The sequence below is a fragment of the Hyla sarda genome, chromosome 2 (genome assembly GCF_029499605.1).
Source record: "Hyla sarda isolate aHylSar1 chromosome 2, aHylSar1.hap1, whole genome shotgun sequence".
In the NCBI taxonomy this organism is placed as follows: domain Eukaryota; kingdom Metazoa; phylum Chordata; class Amphibia; order Anura; family Hylidae; genus Hyla; species Hyla sarda.
Window position 1 is genome coordinate 372,598,253 of NC_079190.1, and position 27,384 is coordinate 372,625,636.

The 27,384-nt window shown below is 45.6% G+C and overlaps 1 long non-coding RNA gene across 1 annotated transcript in view; it reads right to left on the bottom strand.

The window, feature by feature from the left end:
• LOC130357974 (uncharacterized) overlaps positions 1–20,117 on the bottom strand; it is a 76,668-nt gene extending 56,551 nt beyond the window's left edge. Inside the window, exon 1 of the long non-coding RNA XR_008889347.1 lies at positions 20,055–20,117. This is a non-coding gene — a long non-coding RNA (uncharacterized LOC130357974). The remainder of the gene's footprint in view (positions 1–20,054) is intronic.
• Positions 20,118–27,384: the final 7,267 nt, after the last annotated feature.

The window sequence follows — 27,384 nt, forward strand, 5'->3', positions numbered from 1 at the left end:
TCAATTTCCCATTGGAGAACTGAATATATATATATATATATATATATCAACATATGTATGTTCCAGCATGTCTTCCAAATGGCTGGAGATATTTTGATGAAACTTGGTACACGTATACTATATATATATATATATATATATATATATATATAGATATATATATATATAGATATATATATATATATATATATATATATGTAAAACTCAATGGGGGACATTTATCAATGCTTGCTTATGTATTCCTTTTTTTAGTTATTTTTTTCTTACAATTTTTTTTGCTTATGTGCGACTTATTTATCAACTGCTTTCAGCCTGTTGATAAATTTCTTTCATGTAAGCAATTTTTCTTTTTTTGCTTTGGTAGTGGCTTTTTCTGCTCCATGTCTGAGCTGGAGTAAATTTAGTAGCTTTTTACATGCGATGCGACTTTTTTGCGACTTTCGCACTTGAAAGATATCTGACCACTGCAAGTCAAAAATAACTTGTTGCTTTGGGAAGCAAGATTTAAATTTTTTGCTTAGGACACTGAACATTAAAAAAAGAGCGTAGGCGCACGTGCGACAATTTTGCGACAATTTTAAGCAAAAAAAATCTACTAAATTCTTTGATAAATGTCCCCCAATGTGTGTATGTGTGTGTGTGTGTGTGTGTGTGTGTGTGTGTGTTCCTATTTGCCAGGGTCAGGGTTTTTGTTTAAAGTCCTATGGGAAATTTATGCTACTGCATAACTTCCAAACGGTTGGAGATATTTCAATAATACTTGGTCACATCTTACTTATATGTCCACTTAAAATATAGAATAGTTAATTTAACCCTTAACTACCCCCATTTGTGAGGGTCGGGGTTTTTGTTTAAAGTTCCATGCAAATCAATGGGAAATGTATGTTTTCACATAACTTCCGTACAGTTGGAGATATTTCAATAATATCTGGTGAACATATTACTTATATGTCAAATAAAAAGATATGATAGTTAAATTAACCCTTACCTACACCCTTACATAAAAGATGGGTTTTTGTTTCAAGTCCCATGCGAGTATATGGGACTTCCAGTACCTTACTCCACAAGCTCCGCTCTGCATCTCCTGGTGAATGTGTCAATCCGGCTTGCAAGCCACACCCCATCTCACAAAGAGAGGAGGTCGGGATAGGAGGTCGGGATAGGAGGTCGAGATATGAGGATGGGATATGAGGACTGGATATGAGATCAAGATAGGAGGACGGGATAGGAGGTCAGGATATGAGGACGGGATATGAGGTCAGAATAGGAGGTTGGTATAGGAGGTCGAGATATGAGGATGGGATATGAGGTCGGGATATGAGGACGGGATATGAGGTCAAGGTAGGAGGACAGGATAGGAGTACTGGATATGAGGTCAGGATATGAGGACGGGATATGAGGACAGGATCAGAGGTCAAGATAGGAGGACGGGATAGGAGGTCGGGATATAAGGTCAGGATATGATGGGATGCGGCTGGGATATGAGGACGAGATATGAGGATGGGATAGGAGGACAGGATAGGAGACGATTTAGGAGGTCAGCATATGAGGTTGAGATATGAGGACGGCATATGAGGACGGGATAGGAGGTCGAGATATGAGGTCGAGATATGAGGATGGGATAGGAGGTCAGGATATGAGGCTGGGATAGGAGGTCGGGATAGGAGGTCGGGATATGAGGTCGACATATGAGGACAGGATATGAGGACAGGATATGGGGATGGGATATGAGGTCGGCATATGAGGTTGAGATATGAGGACTGGATATGGGGTTGGGATATGACAACAATATGTGGGGTTGGGATATGAAGTCAAAACAAGGATGAGGAAGGAAAAGCTGGGCCAGGCCGGGTACTAAGCTAGTTTCTACTAAAAATAAAGTGGAATTAAATCAACCCTAACACGATCCCTTAAGTAAGGGTGGGGGTTCTATCTGAAGTCTCATACAAGTCTTTGGAACTTTCGGTACATCTCCTGGTGTTAATCTCAGGCAGCAGAGATTGCTGGGACTTTTAAACATCCTGCCGACTGTGCGAGAGAATAGTTAGTATAGGGGATAGGATATGAGGAAGGCAAATGAGGAAAGAATATGAGGTCAGAATCTAAGGACAGAATATGAGATCGGAATATGAGGTGGCTGCACCACCAAACTAAGTAATCGGGTAAAGGATTTTGGTAAGAGAGGTGACCAAGAAACCAATGGTTACTAGCAATGCTAATGAGTTAGGATGTGTTTTCAATATTGTCAATGTGAATATGATATTTAGAGATGAGTGAATCGAAGACGGCAAACACTAATTCGTTTAGAATTTCATGAAAAATTTGATTCGCACAAATGTGAATATCGCCGCGATTCGATCGCGCAAATCGCTTCATTAAACTCAATTTTACAGCGTTCCAGGCTATTGGAGACCTAAGATGGCGGATCCACATGTGAGTACATGGGACAGGGGATTATGGGAGGGCGGGAAACAGCGGCGGGAATGAAGGTAGGCGGGCTGATCCTGAATCACATGTGTTCACTGAGATCCCCTGTGATGTCACAGCCCCTATATAATCGGCGGCCATCTTGCCTCTCTTCATTTCATCTATGCACTCAGATAGAGAGGACGGGACTGTTTGTGTGTGAATAGCTCATACCACAGCGTTACACTGCAACTGCTAGTCACATCAGCATTAGAGTACTTTGCTGTAACACTGAGAAGGATCATTGATAGCTAAACCTCCTATTCACGTTATTGAGCATTGCAGCAGAGAGGGGCAGATAGCTGTCAGCTGCCTCATACAGATCTCCAAGCTGCCTGAACTTACTGAAGCATCTTATCTCCTAATTTTTCAGCCCAATTGAGTTTATTTTTTTTTTGCTCCACAAATCTTCTGCTGCTCAGAATTGTGTGACAGAGTGCAATTTAGGGTTTAATCCCTGGATTTTTTTTTCTTGTTGTGCTGCACTGTTGGGTCCTGCCACTGTTCTGAAATTTGTGATTGTTCAGTGGACTGTAGGGTATTTGTACCATTTTGTACCTGTTAATCTGTCAAGGGGCTACATACTGTGCAAGTCCAAATAATAGTATTCACCAGTGCATTGCCATAGAATGAAATTTGCCATAGAATGAAATGCTCCGCCTCCATCACATCCTATTGGCTCACACTTGTCACGTGACATATTTAACCGTCACGCATCAACGCGCACAGCCGTCTCAGTTTGGCTATCACAGGGAGAGGATCTCCTCTCCCTGTGATAGCTGAAGCTGCACGGAGCTCATACATTTACTCAGCTCATACGGCTCATACATTTACTCTTTTATTACATTTAGTGTTTATAGATCTACAGCGCTATCGGGATCCCTATGCCCGATAGCGCTGTCATCAGCGTGCCTCCCCACGAGCGCGATAGATCCACAGCGCTATCAGGATCCCTATGCCCGATAGCGCTGTCAGCGTGCCTCCCGCCAGCGCTATCGATCGACAGCACTATCGGGACCCCTATGCCCGATAGCACTTTCATCAGCGTGCCTCCCCGCGAGCGCTTACTACACCCCATGCCCGCAGCTCTACTCCCTGTCCCCCGTTAACTCTCAGGGAGCGGGGAACATACAGTGGAGCATCGGGCACAGGTAAAGTAGTACTGCGCAGGCGCAGCACTATGCAAATAGCGTAGGGCTAAAGTTAGTATTGCACTTGCTCAGTTGTCCTTCCCTACGCAATTTGCGTAGGGAGGCCAGCTGGCCATGCACAGTCTGTATGCATTGCAATAAAATGAGATTTGCCTTCGGATGGCTCCATGCAGCTTCAGCTATCACAGGGAGAGGAGATCCTCTCCCTGTGATAGCCAAACTGAGACTGCTGTGCGCGTCGATGCGTGACGGTTAAATATGTCATGTGACAAGTGTGAGCCAATAGGATGTGATGAAGGCGGAGCATTTCATTCTATGGCAAATTTCATTCTATGGCAATGCATCGGCTGTTTTTAAAAATAAATAGTTTTTTCTGCGAATAGCTACTAGAATATTACTGCCCTCATCAGTGCATACCGCATAGGTACATCCAAGTATTGTACCATTTAGTACCTGTTAAGCTGTCAAGGTGCTCCATACTGTCAAAGTCCAAACAATAGCATTCACCGGCTGGTGTTTTACAAAAATACAGTTTTTTTCTTTGTATAGTTAGGCATAGTACTGCCCTCATCAGTGCATACCGCATATGTACATCCAAGTATTGTACCATTTAGTACCTGTTAATCTGTCAAATGCTCCAAACCGTCAAAGTCCAAACAATAGTATTCACCAGTTGGTGTTTTACAAAAATGCAGAGTTTTTTCTTCGTATAGTTACGCATATTACTGCCCTCATCAGTGCATACCGCATAGGTACATCCAAGTATTGTACCATTCAGTACCTGTTAAGCTGTCAAGGTGCTCTATACTGTCAAAGTCCAAACAATAGCAATCACCGGCTGGTGTTTTACAAAAATACAGATTTTTTTCTGCGTATAGTTAGGCATATTCCTGCCCTCATCAGTGCATACCGCATAGGTACATCCAAGTATTGTACCATTTAGTACCTGTTAAGCTGTCAAGGTGCTACATACCGTCAAAGTCCAAACAATAGTATCCACCGGCTGGTGTTTTACAAAAGTACAGAGTTTTTTCTGTGTATAGTTACACATATTACTGCCCTCATCAGTGCATACCGCATAGGTATATCCAAGTATTGTACCATTTAGTACTTGTTAAGCTGTCAAGGTGCTCCATACCGTCAATGTCCAAACAATAGTATCCACCGGCTGGTGTTTTACAAAAATACAGATTTTTTCTGCGTATAGTTAGGCATATTACTGCCCTCATCAGTGCATACCGCATAGGTACATCCAAGTATTGTACCATTTACTACTTGTTAATCTGTCAAGGTGCTCCAAACCGTCAAAGTCCAAACAATAGTATCCATCGGCTGGTGTTTTACAAAAATAGAGATTTTTTTTTCTGCTAATAGTTAGGCATATCACTACCCTCATCAGTGCATACCGCATACGTACATCCAAGTATTGTACCATTTAGTACCTGTTAATCTGTCAAGGTGCTCCAAACCGTCAAAGTCCAAACAATAGTATCCACCAGCTGGTGTTTTACAAAAATACAGATTTTTTTTTTCAAAAATTTCTAAAATTGTGGTGTTTTTTGGGAGGGATTTTGAAGCCCTGGTGTGTACTCGTGCATCAGCCAACTCCAGGCTGTGTCATTCAGGCAATATATGGGTTACTGATGCCACTGTTGGGCCTGGGTCTGGTCATTTCAAATTTTCTCATAGGTAGCACCCGCTATCCAAAATCTTTTTCAAAAATTTCTAAAATTGTGGTGTTTTTTGGGGGGGATTGTGAAGCCCTGGTGTGTACTCGTGCATCAGCCAACTCCAGGCTGTGTCATTCAGCCAATATATGGGTTACTGATGCCGCTGTTGGGCCTGGGTCTGGGAATTTCAAATTTTCTCATTGGTAGCACCCGCTATCCAAAATCTTCGGTTTACATTTCTTAAATCATCTTTTAATCTTAGGGATTGTGAAGGCCTAGTGCCTACTCATGCTTCTGGCAACTCCGGGCTGTGCCATTCATCCACTATATGGTGTCCTCATGTTGCCAACACCTCCACGCTGTGCCATTCAGCCACTATATGGTCTCCTCATGCTGCCAACACCTCCACGCTGTGTCATTCAGCCACTATATGGTGTCCTCATGCTTCAGCTTCATCCAGGCTGTGTCATTCAGCCACTATATTTTGTCCTCATGCTGCCAATACATCCACGCTGTGCCATTCAGTCACTATATGGTCTCCTCATGCTGCCAACACCTCCACGCTGTGTCATTCAGTCACTATATGGTCTCCTGACACTGATGCCACCACCAGGCTCTGTAATTGTGCTGCTGTGCGGCAGTGATTCTAAAAGCAATGCCGGTAATCTGCATGTTATTCTGAATAACAGTATTATTTCACTAATCCAGCACACTCCATATGCGTTTTAGAACACAGCAAAGTGTTCTATACCCCTATAGAGGCTGTATGTAGGCTAGAAATAGCCTTTTTTAATATAGATTCGCCGCAAAAAAAATTGTAACAAAACTAACTTTATTGGAAAATTCAGCAAATCGGCCGAATCAAATTTTTGAAACGTTCGCTCATCTCTAATGATATTGTAACCTGTGCATATGGCCATTATAAAAGGCTTCAATGAGCCACACAGTTTGGTTGCAACTAGAGATGAGCAAATTGAAGCTGACAAATCCAAATTTGTTACGAATTTCATGAAAGATTTGCAACAAATGCGAATATTGCCGCAATTCTATCACGCAAATCGCTTCATTAAACTCCATTTAGTGCGGTCCAGGCTCCAAGGCAGATCCTCATGTAAGGACATGGGGCAAGGAACTCTGGGAAGGCAAGGCGGGAAGTGGGGTAGGTGGGATGACCCTGAATTACTTGCAGGATGCAGCCTATCAACAGCCAGTCTCCCCTGTGATGTCAAAGCTCTATATAATCGGCAGCCATACTGTGGCCAGTCACTTCATTTATTACACTGCAGAGAGATAGGACGGACAGGTGTGTGTGCTACACAGAAAAGCTCCTTCCAGCAGCATTTCACCTCCTAGTCACATCAGCGTTCTGGTGGACAGAGAGCAGTGATTTTTTTTCACTGAAAAGGATTTTTACTGCAGCTGCAGGCATTAACCTCCTAGTCACTTTCTACAGCATTGTATTACAGAGAGGGGCAGAAAGCTGTGTGTTGCCTCATACATTTCAACAAGCTGCCTCAACTTCATAAACCTTAGCAGAGGAGGCACAATTTTTCAGCTCAATTCTGTGTCTTTGTTCCACAACAAATCATCTACTGGTTATACCAGTCTGTAGACGGTATAATACCCAGCAGTCCATTCCTAATAGTCTTTGACAGAGTGCAATTTTGAGTTTAGTACACAGCTTTTGTGTGCTCCAGCACTTTTGTGTACTGCTGGGGTTGTGGAAAAATATATATTTTTAAGCATACTGTAGCGCATTTTTCTGCCCTCATAAGTGCATACCACATATGTACATCTAAGTATTGTACTATTTTCTATCTGTTAATCTGTCAAGGGCCTGGATACTGTGAAAGTCCAGGCAAAAGTAATCACCAGCTGATATTTTACTCCAATAACTTTTTTAAGCGTACTGTAGGACATTTTTCTTCTCTCATAAGTGAATACCACATACATACATCTAAGTAGTGTGCTATTTTCTACTTGTTAATCTGTCAAGGGACTAGATACTATGAAAAGCCAGGCAAAAGAACTCACCGGCTGGTGTTATACTCAAATACTTTTTAAGCGTACAGTAGCGCATTTTTATGCCCTCATGAGTGCATACCACATATGTTTATCTAAGTAGTGTACTATTCTGTACCTGTTAATCTGTAAAGGGCCTAGATACTTTAAAAAGCCAGGCAAAAGTACTCACCGGCTGGTGTTTTACTCAAATCGTTTTTTTTTTAAAGCATACTGTAGTGCATTTTTCTGCCCTCATAAGTACATACCACATATACACATCTAAGTACTGTTCTATTTTCTACCTGTTAATATGTCAAGGGCCTAGATACTGTGAAAGGCCAGGCAAAAGTACTCACTGGCTGGTGTTGTACTCAAATACTTTTTTAAGTGTACTGGAGCGCATTTTTATGCCCTCATAAAAGCATACCATATACATACATCTAAGTAGTATACTATTTTGTACCTGTTAATCTGTCAAGGGCCTAGATACTGTGAAAGGCCAGGCAAAAGTACTCACTGGCTGGTGTTATAATCAAACACTTTTTTAAGGGTACTGTGGCGCATTTTATTGCCCTCATAAGTGCATACCACATATGTACATCTAAGTAGTGTACTCTTTTGTAAATGTTAATCTGTCAAGGGCCTAGATACTGTGAAAGAACAGGAAAAAGTACACACCTGCTGCTGTTCTAGACAAATACTGTTTTAAGCGTAGTGAAGCATATTTTACTCCACTCATATATACACTAAGTATGTCAGGCAGATAAGTGCCAGGATGTGCAAAGAGAAGTGGCAGAGGCCTAAACTCATCAGGCACAGCAGACTAGGGGCGAGTGGCAGCAGGAGTCACAGCAAGAGGCCTGAGCGCTCCTGGTATAAGCTAGCAGTCGTTTCTCGATCAGCAACACATCTGCCTTCATTGATTGGTTAACACGGTCATCCACTTTATGTCAAGTGACATCTGATACCACCAGTCAACAGTCGGTGGTTTCCTCCGACACAACCCTCAGTTGGCATAGCCTGGGAGCAGTCCCTGTCCTCCCATTACCTCTGTCCTATGCTGTTCCCTCCCCTAAGAAAGTATCTTATGCTGTGGGTTAAACTCCACTATTCAGTGAGGACGATCTAATAGAGGACAGTCAGTAGCTACTGACCAGCAAAGAAGTGGAGAAGACATCCAATGCTTCCTCCGCTAGGTGGGCAAGTAGTGATGAGGAGAGTGATGTGGGAGGTGGTGTTGTCAGCGCTCAGGGTCCTGAAGCAAACACTGCTGAGGAATCTGAGGAGGACATCAGTGACATACAGACACAACCCGATGACGATGAAGCGGATCGCACTTGAGACCTGGACGCAGAAAGGGCTTCATCATCATCAGGAGAAGGGAGTTGCAGGTTGCCCCTGAAGCAGCAGCTGAGCCAGCAAGATGGTAGCATGGTTGGCAGTCAGCATGGTGGCAGAAGGGGAAATTCTGGAGCCAAACGTGCACGGGGGAGACCACCTGCTTCGCGGCAGCCTGCCTTCCCGGGAGGTAGTGGAGACGGCAGCAGTAGCAGTCAATTAGTGTAGACTGTTGGTGGGAAAATCAGCTACTCGGCGGTGTGGCAGTTTCTCATCAAGCATCTGGATGAGGTTAACATAGCCCCATGCAAGATAGGTCGGTAGAGGGTGAAGCATGGCCAGGGTCCCAATGTTGGCACCACGGTCCTGCATCAACATATGCTTCGCCACCATAAAACGGCCTTGGAGAACCGTGGCTCCGATGTAGTGGTCCAGCCTGCTGCATCACCCAGTGTCCCGCCACTCCCTTTTTCAGCCAGCCAAGGCTCCACCACTTCAGTCGGGAGCTGTGTGTCATACCCTCCTTCTCTCACTCCAGATACTCCTGCTCTTCCTACTTTTAGTCAATCATTCCGCCACCAATCGATCTGCGAAGCCACGTCCAAGACACAACAGTATGTGCCCACTCATCCAACAGCGCAGAAGCTGAATGTGCTCCTGTCTAAGTTGCTGGTGCTGCAGTCCCTCCCTTTTCAGAGAACGGATGGCTTGTGCCGAGCCAAAGTGGAGAGTGCAAAGCCGTCATTTTTTTGCAAAGAAAGTAGTACCAGCCCTGCACAATTTTGTGGAAGAGAAGGTGGGCCAGTCCTTGAGCCTGTCCGTGTGTACCAAAGTGCATGCCAGCGCCGACGTCTGGAGCTGTAACTATGATCAGGGACAATACATGTCCTTTACGGCTCACTGGGTGAATGCAGTTCCTGCACAGCCACAACACCAACTTGGACAGGTCATGCCGCTTCCTCCTCCACATTCTCAGTCCGTTGGTCCTGTGACAGTGTGCGACTCCGCCTCCTCATCCTCCACCGTGTCCTCAGCCTCCACTGTCCAGACCAGTCTCAGTGCCCCTTCAGCATACCATGTGTGCAGGGCATGGTGATATGCCTTTTCTTCACATGGTTTGCCTTGCCGAATGGAATCTTACAGGGGAGGAACTGCTAAAAGTCATTTGCAAAGAAATCGGAGCAAGGCTTACTGTCAAGCAGGTCCTGAAGTCCGTCCCCCCTCCCCCCCATTTACAAGACATCCTAACAATGGGAAGGAAACTTTGCATGCACTTCAGCCACTCGTACACAGCAAAGCACACCTGTTACGCCGAGCGCTCCGGGTCCCCGCTCCTCCCCGAAGCGCTCGCTACTCTCTCGCTACTGCAGCGCTCCGGTCAGATCCACTGACCCGGTGCGCTGCGATACCACCTCCAGCCGGGATGCGATTCGCGATGCGGGTGGCGCCCGCTCGCGATGCGCATCCCGGCTCCCGTACCTGACTCGCTCTCCGTCGGTCCTGTCCCGGCGCGCGCGGCCCCGCTCCCTAGGGCGCGCGCGCGCCGGGTCTCTGCGATTTAAAGGGCCACTGCGCCGCTGATTGGCGCAAGTGGTTCTAATCAGTGTGTTCACCTGTGCACTCCCTATGTATACCTCACTTCCCCTGCACTCCCTCGCCGGATCTGTTGCCATTGTGCCAGTGAAAGCGTTTCCTTGTGTGTTCCTAGCCTGTGTTCCAGACCTCCTGCCGTTGCCCCTGACTACGATCCTTGCTGCCTGCCCCGACCTTCTGCTACGTCCGACCTTGCTTCTGTCTACTCCCTTGTACCGCGCCTATCTTCAGCAGTCAGAGAGGTTGAGCCGTTGCTAGTGGATACGACCTGGTCACTACCGCCGCAGCAAGACCATCCCGCTTTGCGGCGGGCTCTGGTGAAAACCAGTAGTGACTTAGAACCGGTCCACTAGCACGGTCCACGCCAATCCCTGTCTGGCACAGAGGATCCACCTCCTGCCAGCCGGCATCGTGACAGTAGATCCGGCCATGGATCCCGCTGAAGTCCCTCTGCCAGTTGTCGCCGACCTCACCACGGTGGTCGCCCAGCAGTCACAACAGATAGCGCAACAAGGCCACCAGCTGTCTCAACTGACCGTGATGCTACAGCAACAACTACCACAGCTTCAGCAATCATCTCCTCCGCCAGCTCCTGCACCTCCTCCGCAGCGAGTGGCCGCTTCAGGCCTACGACTATCCTTGCCGGATAAATTTGATGGGGACTCTAAATTTTGCCGTGGCTTTCTTTCTCAATGTTCCCTGCACTTGGAGATGATGTCGGACCAGTTTCCTACTGAAAGGTCTAAGGTGGCTTTCGTAGTCAGCCTTCTGTCTGGAAAAGCTCTGTCATGGGCCACACCGCTCTGGGACCGCAATGACCCCGTCACTGCCTCTGTACACTCCTTCTTCTCGGAAATTCGAAGTGTCTTTGAGGAACCTGCCCGAGCCTCTTCTGCTGAGACTGCCCTGTTGAACCTGGTCCAGGGTAATTCTTCCGTTGGCGAGTACGCCGTACAATTCCGTACTCTTGCTTCTGAACTATCCTGGAATAATGAGGCCCTCTGCGCGACCTTTAAAAAAGGCCTATCCAGCAACATTAAAGATGTTCTGGCCGCACGAGAAATCCCTGCTAACCTACATGAACTCATTTATCTAGCCACTCGCATTGACATGCGTTTTTCCGAAAGGCGTCAGGAGCTCCGCCAGGATATGGACTTTGTTCGCACGAGGCGTTTTTTCTCCCCGGCTCCTCTCTCCTCTGGTCCCCTGCAATCCGTTCCTGTGCCTCCCGCCGTGGAGGCTATGCAGGTCGACCGGTCTCGCCTGACACCTCAAGAGAGGACACGACGCCGCATGGAGAATCTCTGCCTGTACTGTGCCGGTACCGAACACTTCCTGAAGGATTGTCCTATCCGTCCTCCCCGCCTGGAGAGACGTACGCTGACTCCGCACAAAGGTGAGACAGTCCTTGATGTCAACTCTGCTTCTCCACGTCTTACTGTGCCTGTGCGGATATCTGCTTCTACCTTCTCCTTCTCTACTATGGCCTTCTTGGATTCCGGATCTGCAGGAAATTTTATTTTGGCCTCTCTCATCAACAGGTTCAACATCCTGGTGACCAGTCTCGCCAGACCCCTCTACATCAATTGTGTTAACAATGAAAGATTGGACTGTACCATACGTTTCCGCACGGAGCCTCTCCTAATGTGCATCGGACCTCATCACGAGAAAATTGAGTTTTTGGTCCTCCCCAATTGCACTTCCGAAATTCTCCTCGGACTACCCTGGCTTCAACACCATTCCCCAACCCTGGATTGGTCCACTGGGGAGATCAAGAGTTGGGGTTCCTCTTGTTTCAAGGACTGCCTTAAACCGGTTCCCAGTTCTCCTTGTCGTGACCCTGTGGTTCCCCCTGTAACCGGTCTCCCTAAGGCCTATATGGACTTTGCGGATGTTTTTTGCAAAAAACAAGCTGAGACTCTACCTCCTCACAGGCCTTATGAGTGTCCTATTGACCTCCTCCCGGGCACTACTCCACCCCGGGGCAGAATTTATCCTGTCTCTCCCCCAGAGACTCTTGCTATGTCTGAGTACATCCAGGAAAATTTAAAAAAGGGCTTTATCCGCAAATCCTCCTCTCCTGCCGGAGCCGGATTTTTCTTTGTGTCCAAAAAAGATGGCTCCCTACGTCCTTGCATTGACTACCGCGGTCTTAATAAAATCACGGTAAAGAACCGCTACCCCCTACCTCTCATCTCTGAACTCTTTGATCGCCTCCAAGGTGCCCACATCTTTACCAAACTGGACTTAAGAGGTGCTTATAATCTCATCCGCATCAGAGAGGGGGATGAATGGAAAACGGCATTTAACACTAGAGATGGACACTTTGAGTATCTGGTCATGCCCTTTGGCCTGTGCAACGCCCCTGCCGTCTTCCAAGACTTTGTTAATGAAATTTTTCGTGATCTCTTATATTCCTGTGTTGTTGTGTATCTGGAAGATATCCTGATTTTTTCTGCCAACCTTGAAGAACACCGCCAGCATGTCCGCATGGTTCTTCAGAGACTTCGTGACAATCAACTTTATGCCAAAATGGAGAAATGTCTGTTTGAATGTCAATCTCTTCCTTTCCTAGTATACTTGGTCTCTGGCCAGGGACTACAAATGGATCCAGACAAACTCTCTGCCGTCTTAGATTGGCCACGCCCCTCCGGACTCCGTGCTATCCAACGTTTTTTGGGGTTCGCCAATTATTACAGACAATTTATTCCACATTTTTCTACCATTGTGGCTCCTATCGTGGCTTTAACCAAAAAGAATGCCAATCCTAAGTCATGGCCTCCCCAAGCGGAAGACGCCTTTAAACAGCTCAAGTCTGCCTTTTCTTCGGCTCCCGTGCTCTCCAGACCTGACCCATCTAAACCCTTCCTATTGGAGGTTGATGCCTCCTCAGTAGGAGCTGGAGCGGTCCTTCTACAAAAAAATTCTTCCGGGCATGCTGTTACTTGTGGTTTTTTTTCTAGGACCTTCTCTCCGGCGGAGAGGAACTACTCCATCGGGGATCGAGAGCTACTAGCCATTAAATTAGCACTTGAGGAATGGAGGCATCTGCTGGAGGGATCAAGATTTCCAGTTATTATTTACACCGATCACAAGAACCTCTCCTATCTCCAGTCTGCCCAACGGCTGAATCCTCGCCAGGCCAGGTGGTCTCTGTTCTTTGCCCGATTTAATTTTGAAATTCACTTTCGGCCTGCCGATAAGAACATTAGGGCCGATGCTCTCTCTCGTTCCTCGGATGCCTCGGAAGTAGAGCTCTCTCCGCAACACATCATTCCTCCTGACTGTCTGATCTCCACTTCTCCAGCCTCCATCAGGCAAACTCCTCCAGGGAAGACCTTCGTCTCTCCACGCCAACGCCTCGGAATCCTCAAATGGGGTCACTCCTCCCATCTCGCAGGTCATGCGGGCATCAAGAAATCCGTGCAACTCATCTCTCGTTTCTATTGGTGGCCGACTCTGGAGACGGATGTTGTGGATTTTGTGCGAGCCTGCACTGTCTGTGCCCGGGATAAGACTCCTCGCCAGAAGCCCGCTGGTCTTCTCCATCCTCTGCCTGTCCCCGAACAGCCTTGGTCTCTGATTGGTATGGACTTTATTACAGACTTACCCCCATCCCGTGGCAACACTGTTGTTTGGGTGGTCGTTGATCGATTCTCCAAGATGGCACATTTCATCCCTCTTCCTGGTCTCCCTTCAGCGCCTCAGTTGGCAAAACAATTTTTTGTACACATTTTTCGTCTTCACGGGTTGCCCACACAGATCGTCTCGGACAGAGGCGTCCAATTCGTGTCAAAATTCTGGAGGGCTCTCTGTAAACAACTCAAGATTAAATTAAACTTTTCTTCTGCCTATCATCCTCAATCCAATGGGCAAGTAGAAAGAATTAACCAGGTCCTGGGTGATTATTTACGGCATTTTGTTTCCTCCCGCCAGGATGACTGGGCAGATCTTCTACCATGGGCCGAATTCTCGTATAACTTCAGAGTCTCTGAATCTTCCTCCAAATCCCCATTTTTCGTGGTGTACGGCCGTCACCCTCTTCCCCCCCTCCCTACTCCCTTGCCCTCTGGTTTGCCCGCTGTGGATGAAATATCTCGTGATCTTTCCACCATATGGAAAGAGACCCAAAATTCTCTCTTACAGGCTTCATCACGCATGAAGAAGTTTGCTGATAAGAAAAGAAGAGCTCCCCCCATTTTTTCTCCTGGAGACAAGGTATGGCTCTCCGCTAAATATGTTCGCTTCCGTGTCCCTAGCTACAAATTGGGACCACGCTATCTTGGTCCTTTCAAAATTTTGTGCCAGATTAATCCTGTCTCTTACAAACTTCTTCTTCCTCCTTCTCTTCGTATTCCTAATGCCTTTCACGTTTCTCTTCTTAAACCACTCATCATCAACCGTTTCTCTCCCAAACTTGTTTCTCCCACTCCTGTTTCCGGCTCCTCGGACATCTTCTCCGTAAAGGAGATACTGGCCTCCAAAAAGGTCAGAGGAAAAACTTTTTTTTTGGTCGATTGGGAGGGTTGTGGTCCTGAAGAGAGATCCTGGGAACCTGAGGACAATATCCTAGACAAAAGTCTGCTCCTCAGGTTCTCAGGCTCTAAGAAGAGGGGGAGACCCAAGGGGGGGGTACTGTTACGCCGAGCGCTCCGGGTCCCCGCTCCTCCCCGGAGCGCTCGCTACACTCTCGCTACTGCAGCGCTCCGGTCAGATCCACTGACCCGGTGCGCTGCGATACCGCCTCCAGCCGGGATGCGATTCGCGATGCGGGTGGCGCCCGCTCGCGATGCGCATCCCGGCTCCCGTACCTGACTCGCTCTCCGTCGGTCCTGTCCCGGCGCGCGCGGCCCCGCTCCCTAGGGCGCGCGCGCGCCGGGTCTCTGCGATTTAAAGGGCCACTGCGCCGCTGATTGGCGCAAGTGGTTCTAATCAGTGTGTTCACCTGTGCACTCCCTATGTATACCTCACTTCCCCTGCACTCCCTCGCCGGATCTTGTTGCCATTGTGCCAGTGAAAGCGTTTCCTTGTGTGTTCCTAGCCTGTGTTCCAGACCTCCTGCCGTTGCCCCTGACTACGATCCTTGCTGCCTGCCCCGACCTTCTGCTACGTCCGACCTTGCTTCTGTCTACTCCCTTGTACCGCGCCTATCTTCAGCAGTCAGAGAGGTTGAGCCGTTGCTAGTGGATACGACCTGGTCACTACCGCCGCAGCAAGACCATCCCGCTTTGCGGCGGGCTCTGGTGAAAACCAGTAGTGACTTAGAACCGGTCCACTAGCACGGTCCACGCCAATCCCTCTCTGGCACAGAGGATCCACCTCCTGCCAGCCGGCATCGTGACAACACCCTCTTGAGCTGCAGCGTCAGAACAGTATCCCCCAACATAGTCTGATTTGTGAAGTTGCCACACTTTGGAATTCCACCCACCATATGTTGGACCGACTGTACAAACAAAGAAAAGCCATCACCGATTTCTTGATGATCCAAGCGGATAGGGGTACTCCCCTGTGTAACTTCAATCTCAACCAGTGGCAGCTCATACATGACACCTGCCGTTTGCTCAGGCCCTTTGAGGAAGCCCCATTATTAGTAAGTCACCAGGATGAATGACGTCATTCCACTGCTTCATGTCCTACAACACGTGTTGGAAACAATGACTGGACAGGGCACTGGAGACGTGGCGCCTACATCTCACAGCCACATGAGCCCTGTGGGGGCTGAACTCGAGGAGAAGGGGGAGGGGCACAGTAGAGCACAGTTTAGGTTTTGCTAAATGTTTTTTTTTCTAGTAATCTGATAGTAGAGGAGGAGCAGGAGCAGCCAGAGGAGCTAGAGGGTTATGAGGAAGGCGAGACAGAGGAACCAGACACACCGTGGCAGTGTGCAGTGGAGATGTAGGTAGGGAGTTCCTCAGAGTCACTTGCACAAATTTCAAGATGCATGCTCACTTGCTTGCGTAGTGACAACTGAATTGTCACCATTCGGTAGTGGGATGACTTCTGGCCCTCCACCTTATTGGACCCTCGCTATCCCCACAGAATAGGGGCCTTTTTTACACCCACTGAGAGGGAGGAAAAACTTGCCTACTACAGAGGCATCCTATGTGATCAATGCCTATCGTCCATCCTCTCGTAGGTCTGAATCGGGGGACCCCCTGCGATCACCATCCACTGCCATGGCTGCTGGGGAGGGGTGCAGGAGCAGTACCAGCTCCATCAGCAGCGACCTGAGTCTACAGTCGCTGATGAGTACCTTTCTTTACCCGCATAGTGAAACAATTCATCAGCAGCAGTGAGACCTGGAGCAGGACCTGAACTAGCAGGTGGTGGCATACCTTGTCATGCCCTTGCCAACACACCTTGAAGATCCGCTGGACATCAGGGCAGCCAAACTTAATTTGTGGCCGCAACTAGCAGAGATCGCCCTGGAGAAGCTGTCCTGCCCGGCCAGTAGTGTGCCATCAGAGTGGGTGTTTAGTGAGGCAGGGGCCATAGTCACCCCAAGGAGAACTCATCTGTCCACAAAAAATGTGGAGAGACTGACATTTGTGAATATGAATCAGGCATGGATCAAACATGATTTTCACCCACCAATGCCTGATGCATGAGAGTAGATTGACCATGGTGTCACACCAACATTTCACAAATATAGATAGTGCCAAAAAGATTAAAGGCGCTGCTCCCCAGTTAAAAACATTCCTCCGCATCAGACCTTTTTTCACCCACCTTCATCACCGGGTACTGGTATTGCCACCCACTGCACAACTCTATTACTGGGTCACTTTCACAACTCCTGATGCTGCTACTGCCTCCAGGCTGTGCCAATCAGCCACTATGTGGTTTCTTCATGCTTCACCATCTCCAGGCTGTGCCATTCAGCCACTATATGGTCTCCTCATGCTTCACCACCTTCAGGCTGTGCCATTCAGCAACTATATGTTCTACTCATGCTGCCGCCAACTCCAGGCTTTGCCATTCAGCCACTGTATGGTCTCCTCATGCTTCAGCCAACTCCAGGCTGTGCCATTCAGATACTATATGGTCTCCTCATGCTTCACCACCTCCAGGCTGTGCCATTAAGCCACTATATGGTCTCCTCATGCTTCAGCCACCTCCAGGCTGTGCCATTCAGACACTATTTGGTCTCCTCATGCTGCCACAAACTCCAGGCTGTGCCAATCAACCACTATATTGTCTCCTCATGCTGCCACAAACTCCAAGCGGTCATTCAGCCACTATATGGTCTCCTCATACTGATGCCACCTCAAGGCTCTGTCATTGTGCCGCCATGTGACATGTGACTGATTGTTAGATTTGGTCCTTTGTAACCACACGCCGGGGCACGGGACATTAAAACTTGGAGTGTAATCTTCAATTTCATTTTCAAAATCTTCAATTTCAATTTTAAAATGCATCTTCTAATCTTAGGGATTGTGGAGCCCTATTGTCTACTCATGCTGCCGCCAGCTCCAGGGTGTGCCATTCAGCCACTATATGGTTTACTGATGCTGCTGGGCCTGGGACATTTCCTAAAAATATTTTACTGTAGCACCAGCTACCAGAAATCTTCAATTTCAATTTTAAAATTAATCTTTTAATCTTAGGGATTGTGAAGCCCTATTGTCTACTCATGCTGCCACCATCTCCAGGCTGTGTCATTGTGCCAACATATGGTCTCCTCATGCTGATGGCACCTTAAATTAAACTTTTTAATATATCTAAAAATCTGCAATTTAAAATGTAATAAATATCTTTAATCTTCTCTATTGTGAGGCTCTATGGTCTTGTCAGGCTGTTACCACCTCCAGACTGGGTCGTTCTGCCGCTATATGGTCTCCTCGTGCTGCCGCCAATTCCAGGCTGTGTCATTCTGTCAGATTACAGTGGGGATCAAAAGTTTGGGCACCCCAGGTAAAAATTTGTATTAATGTGCCCATTCTTCCTTACAAAAGTCTTCCAGTTCTTTGAGATTTCTGAGCTGTCTGTCACGCACTGCTCTTTTAAGGTCTATCCATAGATTTTCAATTATGTTGAGGTCAGGAGATTGTGAAGGCCATGGCAAAACATTCAGTTTACGCCCCTTGATGTAATCCCCCGTGGATTTTGAGGTGTGTTTAGGATCATTATCCATTTGTAGAAGCCATCCTCTCTTTAACTTCAGTTAGCATCCAAAATGTGCTAAAATTATATTGAATCAATTTTTCCTTCTACTCGTGAGATGTTCCCTGTGCCACTGGCTGCAATACAACCCCAAAGCATGATTGATCCACCCCCATGCTTAACAGTTAGACAGAGGTTATTTTCATTAAATTCTGTTCCCCTTCTTCTCTAAACGTACCGTTGCTCATTCCGGCCAAAAAGTTCAATTTTAACCTCATCGGTTTCACTGAACTTGTTTCCAAAATGCATCAGGCTTGTCTATATGTTCATTTGCAAAGTGTGGTGTGGACGTAGAAGAGGTTTTCTTCTGATGACTCTTCCACGAAGACCAGATTTGTACAATTATCTCTTTATAATGGAATAGTGTACCACAACTCCAGTGTCTGCCAGATCTTTCTGGAGGGATTGTGCAATCAAACGTGGGTTTTTAATAGTTTTTCTCACAAACCTGCAAGCAGTTCTGTCTGATATTTTCTTGGTCTTCCAGATCTTGCTTTAACTTCCACTGTTCCTGATGACTGCCATTTCTTAATTACATTCCGAACAGAGGATATTGACATCTGAAAATGTTGAGCTATCTTCTTATAGCCTTCTCCAACTTTGTGAGTGTCAACTATTTTCAGTTTCAGATTTCTAGACAACTGCTTTGAAGAACTCATGATGCTGATTGTTGGGGCAAGGTCAAATGAGTCTGGGCATTTAAAACCTTTGAGATTGACATCACCTGGTCTTCCCAGATGATGATTGAGAACAATCCATGACACTGGCAGGTCTCAGCTTTGCAAAGGGGCAGTGCATGCTATAAATTTTGCAGGGCGCCCAAACTTTTGCAGATGCCATTTTTTAGTTTTCTGTTATTTTGAAAGTGTAAATGATGGAAATAAAATCTAAGTTTTGTTGACATATTATAAGAATCTTAAATCAATAATTATGATGAGTAAAGTAATGGCCTCATCCGCCCCACTAGGTGGTACTATCCGGCAAGCCAAATAAGAAAAAAACAATATTGATATCAAGATAGTGCCTAAAACATAACTTTTAATGAGTGTTTATGTCTAAAAAAACACACCAAAAATTCTAAATGAGCTCATCACCATTAAAACAAGTATTAAACAGCAAGCTGATAACTTAGTCTGAGCCAATAGTTTTTCAGACTCAGTTATCCTCAAAACAATATTGCTACACTCGGACCTGTTCACTTATGGACAGATATCCGCTATGCTATCGCCTTCAACGCATTTCTGTCACTCTGTAATGAGTGACGTCATCAGGATGGCGGAATGTCTTTTTAGATGTATATATATTGATAGCAATAACTTATGACCAGGAGCAGTTGTCTATATCTCCTGTATACATTTAATTGCTCAGCACAGGGGAGTAATAAAATGTTTATATTATCTATATTACACACTGTCTATCCATGGGCATATAATTGCATTGCATTCGCATAAGCTTAGTTTCACCATTATGCGATCAATGCGATCGCCCTGTGGAGTGAAAACGTTTTTCCTGTAAGAAAATCAACAGAGAGACATCATATATGGTTCCAAGCGACTGGAGTTGTTCGTCATATAACTTGGATACCTAGAAAAAAGGAAAGACATACAGTGGCTAGTCTCTCAGTCCGATGTCCTGTGAAGAAACGTTTTTATACAGCAATGCTGTTACTCACTGCGACGTTCCTCTCTTCATAATCTGGCTGCTGAGCAGAACCTGTCATGTGCAGGGAGCCGTGACTGTCCGGCTGCTGCTGCTCACGCTCAGTTACACTGGCGTCTTGCCTCATATCCTGTTCCGTCACTCCCACATCAGCTGTGAGCACACCCCCCGTCTGACGTTGACACGGAGGTGAGTTCTGGGATTCCCTTGTTCACAGGGATTCCCTACTGACGTATATCAGAGTCCGCACTCAGCATGTGAGGCTGTATCTAAAAGAATCTGCTTTTGGTCTCTGTTATAGCTCTCAGCCAACACTGCAAATGTTCATGCCTAAATATTTAGGTTATGTTCGAAGGAATTCTGTGCAAATCAAGTCCATCGGACTTAATCCCTTATACATCGGCCAACCTATCTCTGCATATATTGGTGCCTTACTTCATGGGCCTCCAGCTGTTTCCAGCACCTGGCAAGATTATGTATGGGGCTCCATATGAGTATATTTCCCCAAATCCCCACTACTTTTCCATATGGCAACTGGGACCAGCTTGTTCATATAAATATCTTAGGTCATGATATTTGGATCTAGTTTTTGTTTTTTCTTTATTTTTTATTTCCAATAAATTTGGGTATAGGAATAGGGGAAGAGCAAGAGGCAATAATAGAACATGTGCCCACCCCCCCCCCCCCCCACGGCTCTACACTCCTCATCTGCTTCTTCATCTTTTTTGGAGAGGGACCCATACCAACTGCGCCCTCCTCAAAATCCCTAATAAAAGGAAAAAAGCATTATGCCCCACAAATTGTAAATTTATCTGAATATCAACTAACCAATTTTCAGTTGCAATTACTCTGTAAGGTTCTGTCATTTGTCCCTACTGTCAGAGTTGACTCGTTTGAATGGACTAAAGATCTATGCCTCTTTGGCCGGAAGCTGAAATGGCATGAATGCCATAAAGTAAAGGAAAGAAAGGAGGCTCACGAGCAGGGTCTGACAGTTGAGAATCTGAGAACCACCAGGGATCTCGTAGAACTCATGGAGTCAAACGAGGAGCCAATTAATGAGGGCCCCTTCTCTGATTGCAGACTTAAGAACAAAACATTCCCGGCGATTGGTGAAACAGCACATATTGATGTATTTTTAGATCTAGTTTTGAGGGATCTCAGGGCTCTCCCACCACCCCGGGGAAGAGACAATCTATCCAGGGGTGAAAGAAAGTCATTGAAAGAACTACAATGCAATAAGGACATCCTTATTAAACCTTCAGATAAAGGAGGTAACTTAGTGATTTTGAATAGAAAAAAAATACATCAAGATGTGCCTGAATCTGCTTAATGACAAAAACACATATGATGTACTATTGGCGAACCCTACATGTAAATTTAAACAGGAATTAGAACAAATTGTCAACAGAGCATTTGTCAATAAATTGATAGATAAGAATTAGAGGGAATTCCTTATCCCAAAATGTCCGGTTACCCCCACATTTTATGCTCTCCCAAAAATCCATAAAGGATTAACCCCCTTGAAGGGGAGACCCATAGTATCGGGTATAGGAGGGTTGAGCCAAAACGTGGGGGTATACGTGGACAAGATTCTTAGACCGTTCATGGAAACATTACCATCGTATCTCTGCAACATCACAGATCTCCTTAAAAAACTAGAAGGAGTAAGTGTGGAGGAAACCACGGTATTGTGCAGTATTGACGTGGAGGCCCTGTATTCTTCGATCAGACACGAAATTATTTATCATCCAGAGGGGTACAATTTGCTGAACACAACAGATTTGTACTAGAGCTACTGGAATTTGTACTGACAAGGAACTATTTCCTGTTTAATGGCCACACCTACCATCAAATAAAAGGAACGGTCATGGGCAGCCCATGTGCCCTGTCCTATGCTGATATGGTACTAGGGGTGTGGGAGGCAACTGTAACTTTTTCAGATGAGTTGGAAAGATTCAATGAAATTTCACATATATGGGTTTGTTTTATAGATGACGCGTTCATCTTGTGGGGAGGATCTAGAGGAGAATTTGAAGAGTTTATCCAGTCACTCAATAAAAATGAGATCGGTCTCTTCTTCACACATGAAATACATCCATTGGAACTAGCGTTCCTGGATGTAAAAATTAGCAAAGGACCAGATGGCATCCTACAGAGCACAGTTTTCGCAAATAAACATCCACCAACAGCCTCCTGAGGTGGGAAAGCTGCCACCCTGGGCCCCTAAAAAAGGGTATACCCAAGGGGCAGTACCTCCGCCTCAGGAGGAATTGTTCGGAATTAGGGGAATATAAAACACAAGCGAAGGACATGAGACATCGTTTCAGGGAAAGGGAGTATCCCGAATATGTCCTAAATCAGGCCTATAAACATGCCTTAAGAACCCCAAGGGAAGAACTCCTTGTAACCAAGCCAGAAACTGTACAAAGTGGTCCCTTAAGAATCATTGGCAGATATGATGAGGCAAGTGACCAGATACAGATGATAATTAATAAATATTGGCACATCCTCGGCATGGATACGGACCTTAGAGATGCCATTGGGGAAAATCCACAAATAACCTTCATGAAGGGAAAGAGCGTAAGAGACCATCTAGTCAGGAGCCATCTGTCAACTGAGCCCAGAGGTAAAACATGGTTGAATAGTAACCCTCCTCCACAGGGATGTTTCCCATCTGGACATTGTCGAACCTTTAACCATATATATATATATGTAAAACCAAATTGATTCCGAATACAAACAAACCGGTCAGGAGTTTTATTCATTGTTCGACAAAATTTTTTATTTTTAATATATTTTATTCATCGAACCAGAGAAAATACAATGCATACATAACAATGTTATAGGTGGTACACAGTCAATAAAGTACAGTATTATGCTGTATGAAGATAAACATATGATTTCGGCTCTGGATCTATTTTCATAAGAGCAAAATTGTTAGCTAGGTCATATCAAACATTTCTAACATCAACCTATAAGCAACAACCAATAACTCCTGAGTCAAGCCACACCCCTCTTCATCCCCAAGATATAAATATGCTCATCTATTAAACCTTCTCCCCAAGGTCAATCACACTAATATGCTAGCGAGCAACTCCCTAATAATGTGATCGGACAAGAGCACCAGTCAATATGCCAGACAACCTTAACATATTAAGACGGTAATTTTAGGTTACCTAGTGTGTCCTTAAGGGCTTCCGTCAGATACCTGGTAGTATGTTGGAAATACGCTATACTACTATTCTATGCCTTTCTACTGCATCAGGTAAATATTGCAAATAGCGTTTCCATTTGGTAAAAAAGGATTTGGCATGTAATTCTGAACAACTGATGGACAGCAACATCTCTTTATGCAATATTGAATGGTACAATATAGTCGGTACAGTCGGTTGAAGCCAGTGTCTGAGTAGACACAATTTGGCAACTAAAATGAGTAAGTGTATACCCTTAGGCAGTTTACCTCTATTCGGAGGATTTGATTCCCTCGCTGGTATATAATGGAATACATATGTTTCTGGGTTGGGTGGTAATTGTCTTTCCCAAACCTTTAATATTAATAAAAAATCAGAAAAGACCTTAGATACCTGCGGACATTCCCATAAACCATGCCACAAATCCGCACCATGTAGTTGACAGGATGGGCAATGAGTAAAAAATGGTGGTGTACCTCCCCAGTTAAATGCATTGGTAGCCTTGTGTACGATACGCCACTGTATCTCTCTGAGTTGTGCATTAGGGTAGGAATTATTCACAGCTAAGAGACCCTCTAGTAAGTAGGGAGCAAGATCCATGTCATCAATGTTGGAGGACCACTTTGCAAGAGCCTTGTCCCCCCATCCCCGTAATGCTATATCCCTGGTGGTTGCGTAGATCAGCGAAAGGGAACGGCGGGACTGCGTGTTTCCCATCAACCAATCAAAATCATTAGGTCTCTCCACTGTCTTGTACCCATTCACCATATCATGCAGAAAGGAGCATATCTGGTTGTACAACCACTAGTGGGAGTCAGGAAGAGTGTATTTGCCCTGAAAATCCTTCCAGCACATGATCGTCCCAGTGGAGTCAGTTAGAAAGTCCTTAAAAGTATTGATACCCATCAACCGCCACAATCTACCTACTGGACTATTGGTGCAATGATCACGCACCGGAGAGCGCCATATTTGGAAATATTTAGACAGGCACCAAGGCAGCCCACATAATTTCCGGAGCGCCTTCCATGTCGCTAAAGTGTCACTAAACAATACATTTCGTCTTAAGGAGCTAGGAATATCTTTATAAGGTAAGTGAAATAGTATTGACACGGACCCCAACGGGCAAAGTTCTCATTCTAAAGATGTGTTAGAGAAATAAGCGGTATTAAATATCCAATCCCTGACATGTCTAAAGTTGGCGAATAAGTTATATAATCGGGCATTAGGTAGTTGCAATCCCCCCTTCTCCCTACCAAGGCATAGGGTATCATAAGCCACTCTAGGGCGTTTACCCGCCCACATGAATCTAGTAAAACTAGCATGAAGTCTTTTCACATCGGTATGGCGCAATAATAGAGGAATCGTCTGCAGAGGATAAAGTAACTGGAAAACTCATCATTTTGATGAGTTGGACCCTACCATAAAAAGAGAGGGGCAAATGTTGCCATCTGTTCAATTCTCTCTCAATCTTAGTGAACAAAGGGGGATAGTTCAGTGTATAAAGGGAAAGCGGAGTGCGGCCTAATTTAATACCTAAATAAGTAATGTATTTTTGAGCCACTTGAACTAAAGGCACCTGGGTTGGACTATGGGAACCACTCCCCAAGAACAGCAACTGGCTTTTATCAACATTGACCTTGTACCCTGACAACGACCCAAAAGTGGACAACACCCGAAAAACGGCAGGTAGTTGCATCTCTGGTTTATTCATATACAATAATATATCGTCGGCAAAACAGCTAATTCTAACCTCCGCCGTCCCCACTGGGATTCCCTCAAAAACATCATGTTGAAGAAAGTATTGCGCCAGTGGCTCTAATGCTAGATTAAAAAGCAGGGGTGAAAGGGGGCACCACTGCCTCGTGCCTTTTTGCAGGTGAAATGGGGTAGATAAATGACTTGGTAGATGTATGCGTGCCATAGGACTATTATACAGGGCGGACGGATATGTCCGAAAACGACCCTCTACTCCCGCCTTGTTTAAGACCAACTCCAGCTAGGCCCAGTGAACATTATCAAAAGCCTTTTCGGCATCTAAAGACAATAATGCTGGTACCCGGCTGGAGTATGGATGAGACAGCACCTCCCCTTGGACTGCCAACACTGTTCGCAAATTAAACACCGCAGCTCTGTTTTTGACAAAGCCAACTTGATGCGACCCTATCAGTGATGGCAAAAGAGCTGCTAGCCTATCAGCCAGGATTTTGGAGAGGAGTCTACATTTATCAGTGATATTGGTCGATAGGCTCCAGGTTGAGAAGGGTCCTTACCCTCCTTATGTAAAACTTTGATATGAGCTAGGTTGCCAGATGGGAGTCACACCCCCATCGACAACATGCGATCATAAACCGCTAGTAAAACTGGGCCGAGCTTGTCCTTTAAACTCTTAAAGAATTCCCCCGTATACCCATCAGGGCCAGGTGCCTTACAATTCTTCAAGTGAGAGATCGTCCGAGAGACCTCTTCCAATGTGATGGGTGAATTTAGGAAATTTTTATCCTCTACAGACAACTCAGAAAGTGTGATGGCATTTAAGAATTGAGCACCTGCAACACGATCAACAGGTTGAGCAGTATATAAGTCCTGATAGAACTGTCTAAACACCTCTACCACTTGTCTAGGTTGCTTATGGAGCACCCCCATCTTGTCTCTAAGAGGTCTGACAGGCTCCAGAGGTCGTTGACCACGAGCCATGTTGGCCAACAATTTCCCCGACTTGTTACCAAATCTGTAAAATTCTGCCTTAAATTTTTCATTGTAATAAGCAGTAATCGCAGTCTGGGCTATCTCATAGTCACGTTGTGCCTGAACCCATGCCTATTTATTAACCGGAGTCGGATCACCTAGAAAAGCAGTGTATGTGCGCCTTAACTGTACAGTCAAATGATCATATTTTTCCCTCGCCAATTTCTTATGATAAGTGACATGTGCTATTATCTTTCCTCTCAATAATGCCTTCCCGGCCTCCCAGAACAAGTGAGGGTCATCTGTGTGTGCTTCATTTAATGTGGCATATTCCTCCCACCAGCGGCCTAACAACTGAACAAAAGATTCATCCTTGACCATCACTGAAGGGAATCTCCACACTCTATCACCCCCCTGGGGAACCGCAGGTGTAAATTGGGGATATGAAACCAAGAGGTAATCTAATCGCGACCACGACTGGTGCGGGTGCGAAAAATGTGTGAACTCCCGTTCCGTTGGGTTAAGGTGTCTCCACGCATCTATAAGCCCTTGTTTTGAAGGAGAGATTGTAAATAAAGTTCATTATGTGGAATATTACTAGCTTCCCTTCTCCTGTCTTCCGATGCATGTAACACCGTGTGGAAATCTCCTCCCACTACAATATATTGTTCTTTATCGTGTAAAATGTGAGATGTTAAGGTGTCAAAAAAAGCAGTTTTCCCCTATTGTGGGCCATATACATTATATATAATGTAAGGCACCTCCCCCTCCCGCAGAAGGATGTGTTGCAACATTCCATCTCCATCTTCCCAATGAGATTGAATATTCTGTGCTAACCGTTTATGTATCAATATCAACACTCCCCCTTTTCTATTGACCGCTGGAGATCCTATAACCATACCCACCCACATCTTATGCATTCTCGGAAAATCTTCCCTAGTCAGATGTGTTTCCTGGAGAAGCGCAACATCTGCTCTGAGTTTGTGCAAGTGTCGCAAAACCGATGAGCGCTTCTCAGGAGAATGTAAGCCTTTATTATTCCACAAAATTACTTTCATATATCACAATGTCTAACGACTAATCGAGACCTAGGTGTATACTTATCATGAAGCATGCTATGAGAAAGACTAGTATTTAGCGTAAACAGTGTGACACAACCCCCCCGGGAGAGCAACATACAACAAATAACATTGGTAAACATATAAACCATAGGAACACATTGTGAATCCCAATCCAATACAGACCACTCAGGTCCAAGTGAGAAAGGGAAATCCAGGACTTCTCTTCTTCCGCGGATTTCCACTGGGCTCCCGCAAACCCACCCCCTCATGTTACTGAGTGGTAACAACATCACATATACAGAGGCTTCGGCCTCCAGACCTCGAAAATAGGAAAAAGATAAGAAGACTTAGGGCCATACAGAAACGGGGAGAGGAAGAACAAGACAATAAGATAGGAAAACAA